Source organism: Cervus elaphus, chromosome 11 (genome assembly GCF_910594005.1).
Source record: "Cervus elaphus chromosome 11, mCerEla1.1, whole genome shotgun sequence".
NCBI lineage: Eukaryota > Metazoa > Chordata > Mammalia > Artiodactyla > Cervidae > Cervus > Cervus elaphus.
In genome coordinates, this window is record NC_057825.1 from 5,334,634 (window position 1) to 5,341,047 (window position 6,414).

A 6,414-nucleotide genomic window follows, 5' to 3' on the forward strand; every position below is an offset into this window, starting at 1 on the left:
TCGATGTGTATCTTCAGTACTGAAAAGAAAATCACCAGTCACACTTCTGTATTCACTCTAAATCCCTTTCAAGGATGAAGGCAAAAAATCAAGATACTGTCAGAAGAACAAAACCAGTTCATCACCAGCAGACCTACATCAAGACAAGGCGGAACAGTGTTTTCAGGCCAAACAGAAATCATCCCAAATGGAAAATCAGGCATGCAGGAGAGATGGAAAGAGCCGCAAAAAAGTCAACATGTAGTAAATGAGCATCAACTGTAGCAAACAATAAGCATGTCTCCTAGGGTTTCAAATATGGAAAACTAAAATCCATATTGACAGTGTGTGATGTAGGAAGAAGACACAAGCAGAGGATTCTCGAGTTGACTCTTGAATTGTCTAGAAAGGGAAAAAAGTACTGGGCTCTCAGAAGAACGCAGGTGTGTTTTCTCTAGGGAACCACTATAGAGGGAAAGAATGCATTACTGCCAAGCCAGCAGAAAGGATGAAATGCAGCTAAGGAAAAAAAAAATTGATTTAAAAGAAGGCAAGGGGTACCCCTGGTGGCTCAGTGGTGAAGAATCTGCCTGACAACGCAGGAGACACGGGTTCAATCCCTGCTCCAGGAAGATCCCACGTGCCACAGAGCCATAAAGCCCGTGTCCCACAGCTACTGAGCCTGCGCAGGAGAGCCCAGGAGCCGCAATGACTAAGCCCGCTTACCCTGGAGCCCGCGCTCCACAACAAGAGAAGACACCACAATGAGAAGGACACACACACAACTAGGAGGAGCCCCAGCTCACGGTAACCAGAGAAAAGCCTGTGCAGCAAGGAAGACCCAGCACGGCCAAAAATAGTGTCTAAAATAAACAGTTATACATAATGTTTAAAAATAACTCCAGAAAGAATGAAGAGATGGAGCCAAAGCAAAAACAACACCCAGTTGTGGATGTGACTGGTCATGGAAGTAAAGTCTGATGGTGTAAAGAGCAATATTGAGTAGGAACCTGGAATGTTAGGTCCATGAATCAAGGCAAATTCGAAGTGGTCAAACAGGAGATGGCAAGAGTGAATATCAACATTTTAGGAATCAGTGAACTAAAATGGACTGGAATGGGTGAATTTAACTCAGATGACCATTATATCTACTACTGTGGGCAAGAATCCCTTAGAAGAAATGGAGTAGCCATCACAGTCAACAAGAGAGTCTGAAATGCAGTACTTAGAAGCAGTCTCAAAAATGACAGAATGATTTCTGTTCGTTTACAAGGCAAACCATTCAATATCATGGTAATCCAAGTCTATGCCCCGACCAGTAATGCTGAGGAAGCTGAAGTTGAACGGTTCTATGAAGACCTACAAGACCTTCTAGAACTAACACCCCAAAAAGACGTCCTTTTCATTAGAGGGGACTGGAATGCAAAAATAGGAAGTCAAGAGATACCTGGAGTAACAGGCAAATTTGACCTTGGAGTACAGAATGAAGCAGGGCAAAGGCTAACAGAGTTTTGCCAAGAGAACACACTGGTCACAGCAAACACCCTCTTCCAACAACACAAGAGAAGAATCTACACTTGGACATCACCAGATGGTCAACACCGAAATCAGATTGATTATATTCTTTGCAGCCAAAGATGGAGAAGCTCTATACAGTCAGCAAAAACAAGACCGGGGGCTGACTGTGGCTCAGATCATGAACTCCTTATTGCTAAATTCAGACTTAAATTGAAGAAAGTAGGGAAAACCACTAGACCATTAACGTATGACCTAAATCAAATCCCTTATGACTATACAGTGGAAGTGACAAATAGATTCAAGGGATTAGATCTGACAGAGTGTCTGAAGAACTATGGACGAAGTATCATGACATTGTACAGGAGGCAGTGATCAAGACCATCCCCAAATGCAAAAAGGCAAAATGGCTGTCTGAGGAGGCCTTACAAATACCTATGAAAAGAAGAAAAGCGAAAGGCAAAGGACAAAAGGAAAGATATACCCATCTGAATGCAGAGTTCCAAAGAATAGCAAGGAAAGATAAAGACTTCCTTAGTGATCAGTGCAAAGAAATAGAGGAAAATAATAGAATGGGAAACACTAGTGATCTCTTGAAGAAAATTAGAGATACCAAGGGAACATTTCAGATGGCAACTTAAATATGGGCACAAAAAAGGACAGAAATGCTATGGACCTAACAGAAGCAGAAGATATTAAGAAGAGGTGGCAAGAATACACAGAAGAACTACACAAAAATGATCTTCATGACCCAGATAATCACGATGGTGTCATCACTCACCTAGAGCCAGACATCCTGGAATGTGAAGCCAAGTGGGCCTTAGGAAGCATCACTATGAATAAAGCTAGTGGAGGTGATGGAATTCCAGAAAAGAGCTATTTCAAATCCTAAAAGATGATGCTGTGAAAGTGCTGCACTCAATATGCCAGCAAATCTGGAAAACTCAGCAGTGGCCATAGGATTGGAAAAGGTCAGTTTTCATTCCAATCCCCAAGAAAGGCAATCCCAAAGAATGCTCAAACTACCGCACAATTACACTCATCTCACACGCTAGTAAAGTAATGCTCAAAATTCTCTAAGCCAGGCTTCAACAGTACATGAACCGTGAACTTCCAGATGTTCAAGCTGGATTTAGAAAAGGCAGAGGAACCAGATATCAAATTGCCAACATCCACTGGATCATCAAAAAATCAAGAGAGTTCCAGAAACACATATACGTCTGCTTTATTGACTATGCCAAAGCCTTTGACTGTGTGGATCACAACGAACTGTGGAAAATTCTGAAAGAGATGGGAATACCAGAACACCTGACCTGCCTCCTGAGAAATCTGCATGCAGGTCAGGAAGCAACAGTTGGTAGTGGACATGGAACAACAGACTGGTTCCAAATCAGGAAAGGAGTACGTCAAGGCTGTACATTGTCACCCTGCTTATTTAACTTATGCAGAGTACATCATGCGAAATGCTGGACTGGATGAAGCACAAACTGGAATCAAGATTGCCAGGAGAAGTATCAATAACCTCAGATGTGCAGACGACACCTCCCTTATGGCAGAAAGTGAAGAACTAAAGAGCCTCTTTATGAAAATGAAAAAGGAGAGTGGAAAAGTTGGCTTAAAACTCAACATTCAGAAAACTAAGATCTGGCATCTGGTCCCATTACTTCATGCCAAATAGATGGGGAAATAGTGGAGACAGTGACAGACTATTTTTGGGCTCCAAACTCACTGCAGATGATGACTGCAGCCATGAAATTAAAAGATGCTTGCTCCTTGGAAGAAAAGCTATGACCAACCTAGACAGCATATTAAAATGCAGAGACATTACTTTGCCAATAAAGATCCGTCTAGTCAAAGCTATGGTTTTTCCAGTAGTCATGTATGGATGTGAGAGTTGGAATATGAAGAAAGCTGAGCGCCGAAGAATTGATGCTTTTGAACTGTGGTGTTGGAGAAGACTCTTGAGAGTCCCTTGGACTGCAAGGAGATCTAACCAGTCCATCCTAAAGGAAATCAGTCCTGATATTCATTGGAAGGACTGATGCTGAAGCTGAAACTTCAATATTTTGGCCACCTGATGCTGGGAAAGATTGAAGGCAGGAGGAGAAGGGGACGACAGAGGATGAGATGGCTGGATGGCATCACCAACTCATGGACATGAGTTTGAGTAAACTCCGGGAGTTGGTGATGGACAGGGAGGCCTGGCGTGCTGCAGTTCATGGAGTCACAAAGAGTCAGAGCGACTGAACTGAACTGAAAAATAAATAAATAAAAGGCAAGGAAGGAAAGAGACAGAAGCATGGCACTGGTGGGACCAGTAGAAAGCAAACAGTGAGATGGTGGATTCAAACCCATATTTTTTTTTAACTACATTAAATAAATGGACTACATTCTCTAGTTGGAAGGCAGACTGTCAGACAAAAATCTGTGTTCTGTTAACAAGATGTATCTAAATAAAATATAAAGGTTCAGACAGATAGAGTATGTCTTTTTCTATACTTTACTTTCAAATACAGCCGCCCAAAGATTAGCATAGCTATATTACTATTAAAAAAAAAAGGGGGGGCAAAAGACACTACTAGAGTTAAAGAGATTCCCGGAAAGCTGTAAGGTACACGCAACAGAAAGATTTAACTGTTTCTGAATATATATGCCTCTTCACACTGCATCTAACTATGTAGCCTCAAAATATCTGAGGCAAGAGCCGACGTGTAGAAATGAACAAATCTATGATGCTAGAGGGAAGCTTTACAGCTCTCAGGAACACTGAAAACTGAATGGTCTTACACAACACTTCCAGAAGGAAAATCCCTCCCCAACTCATGTAACAACCCTGCTACCAAAGTCACAGATAAGAATGAAATTACAGATCAACTTCACTTATGAACACAGGTACCAAAAATCCTAAACAAAATATCTAGAAACAGTCCATCAAATATAAAAAAGATATGTCATGATCAAGACAGTTTGTTCCAAGAGTGAAATGTTACCTTAATATTTGAAAATCAACATGAAGTCACCATATTAACAGAATAAGTCAGATAATGTTCTCAGTAGACACGTAAAAGAAATAAAATTCAATATCTGTGCATGGATTTTTTTTTTTTTTTTTTGCACTAAGCTGAGTGGCTTGTGGGATCTTAGTTCCTGACCAGGGATCCTGCCTGCAATGGAGGCTCACATCCCAACCACAGGACCACAGGGAATTCCCCCATGCATGATTAGAAAGCATAATTAAACACAAACACACACACACACAAACTCTTAGCAAAACAGAAGAGTACTTCCATAAGAACAGGATGTGTGGAAGGCTTCCTTTTGAAACAAGGAAAAAGAAGGCTGCCACTGTCAGCTCTGCTACCTGGCATTGTACTTGGGGTTCCAACCAGTGTAAGGAGAGTAAGGACTGGAAAGGAAACAAAAAACTCATTGCATACATAGATTATAATACTCTGTATAGAAGAGACAGTGCAAAATGAAAATCCAACAGAATCTCCAGATAAGTTACCAGAATAAGTGAATTTAGAAAGAGGTGCCGGGTTCCAAGTCAAGAATCAACTGCATTTTTGTACACTAACAAGTAACAAAAGAAATAAAAGTGATCATATTTATTAAAGGAGCAAAAAAATCAAATACCCTATGGATACTAACAAAAGATGTGCTGATTTTCTGCATACACACACACAAAAAAAATCAAGGGAACTCTTTAAACAACCTATTAAACATAAGGAGATTCATCATGTTTGTTGGAAAAACAGTGCTGTGAAGATGTCTGTTGTCCCCATATGAATCTATAGACTTAAAGTGATCATAGTCAACATCCCAGTGCTTTTAGGAGGTGAAGGGTTAACTCTAAAATTTACTGTAAATACAAATGATTTTTAAATGATAAGACCCTCAAAGATGGTGCCAGGACTTGACCCACTCAATGGCAAGACTTATATCAAGTCTCAGACATGAAGTATGACTGTGGTAACCAAAACAGACAAACGGATCTCTAGGATCTAGTCCCGCTGGGTGGAAATCTGAAAACAATGTGAAAAGAGACCAATAAAGCTTCTAGATCGTGAAGACAACAAAAGAGCATATCTGATCATGACCCAGGAGCAGGAAAATTTTCCTAAAAATTTTCCAAAAGAACATAATCCATAAAGGAAAAGATAAATCTGCATGGTTATAGTTGAGAACTTCTTTTCATCCAACAACACCATTAAGGGAGTAAAAAAGGGAAGCTACAAAAGTAGAAGGTATTTGCGATCCCTGAATCTAACACGACTCATACCTAAAAAGCACCAAAGAACTCCTCTGAACTGATAAGAGAAAGACAATCCAGCCCAGAAACGGGCATAAGACTTGAACAAGCACAAGTGATCCAGGACTTCCCTGGTGGCAGAGTGGGGAAGAATCCGCCTGCCAACTCAGGAGACACAGGTTCCATCCCTGATCCTGGAAGATCCCGCATGCTGCAGAGCACCTAGCCCCATGCATTGCAACGACTGTGCCGGCAAGCTGCAACTACCAAAGCCCGCGCCCCCAGAGCCTGTGCCCTGCAGCCAGAGAAGCCCCCGCAGTGAGAAACCCCTGCAGCCCAGTGAGGAGGCGCCCCCGCTTGCCACAACTAGAGAAAACCCACTCAAGGGCAGCGAAGACCCGGAGCAGCCAAAAATAAATAAAAGTTTAAAAGAGATCATATCTGAAGAGATCATCAGATCATCATAGCTGATGAGCATATGATAAAAAGCCCAGTATCATCCATTAGTCAGCAAAATGCAAATTAAAGCCACACTAAAATATCACCATAGTTTTAACAACCAGAACCCCTAAAATGTAAAAGATTGACAAAAACCAGGGACTGATGAGTTTGTGGAGCAACTGGGACCCCCAACAGGTGCTGGTGGGAACGCAAAATGATGGAACCAC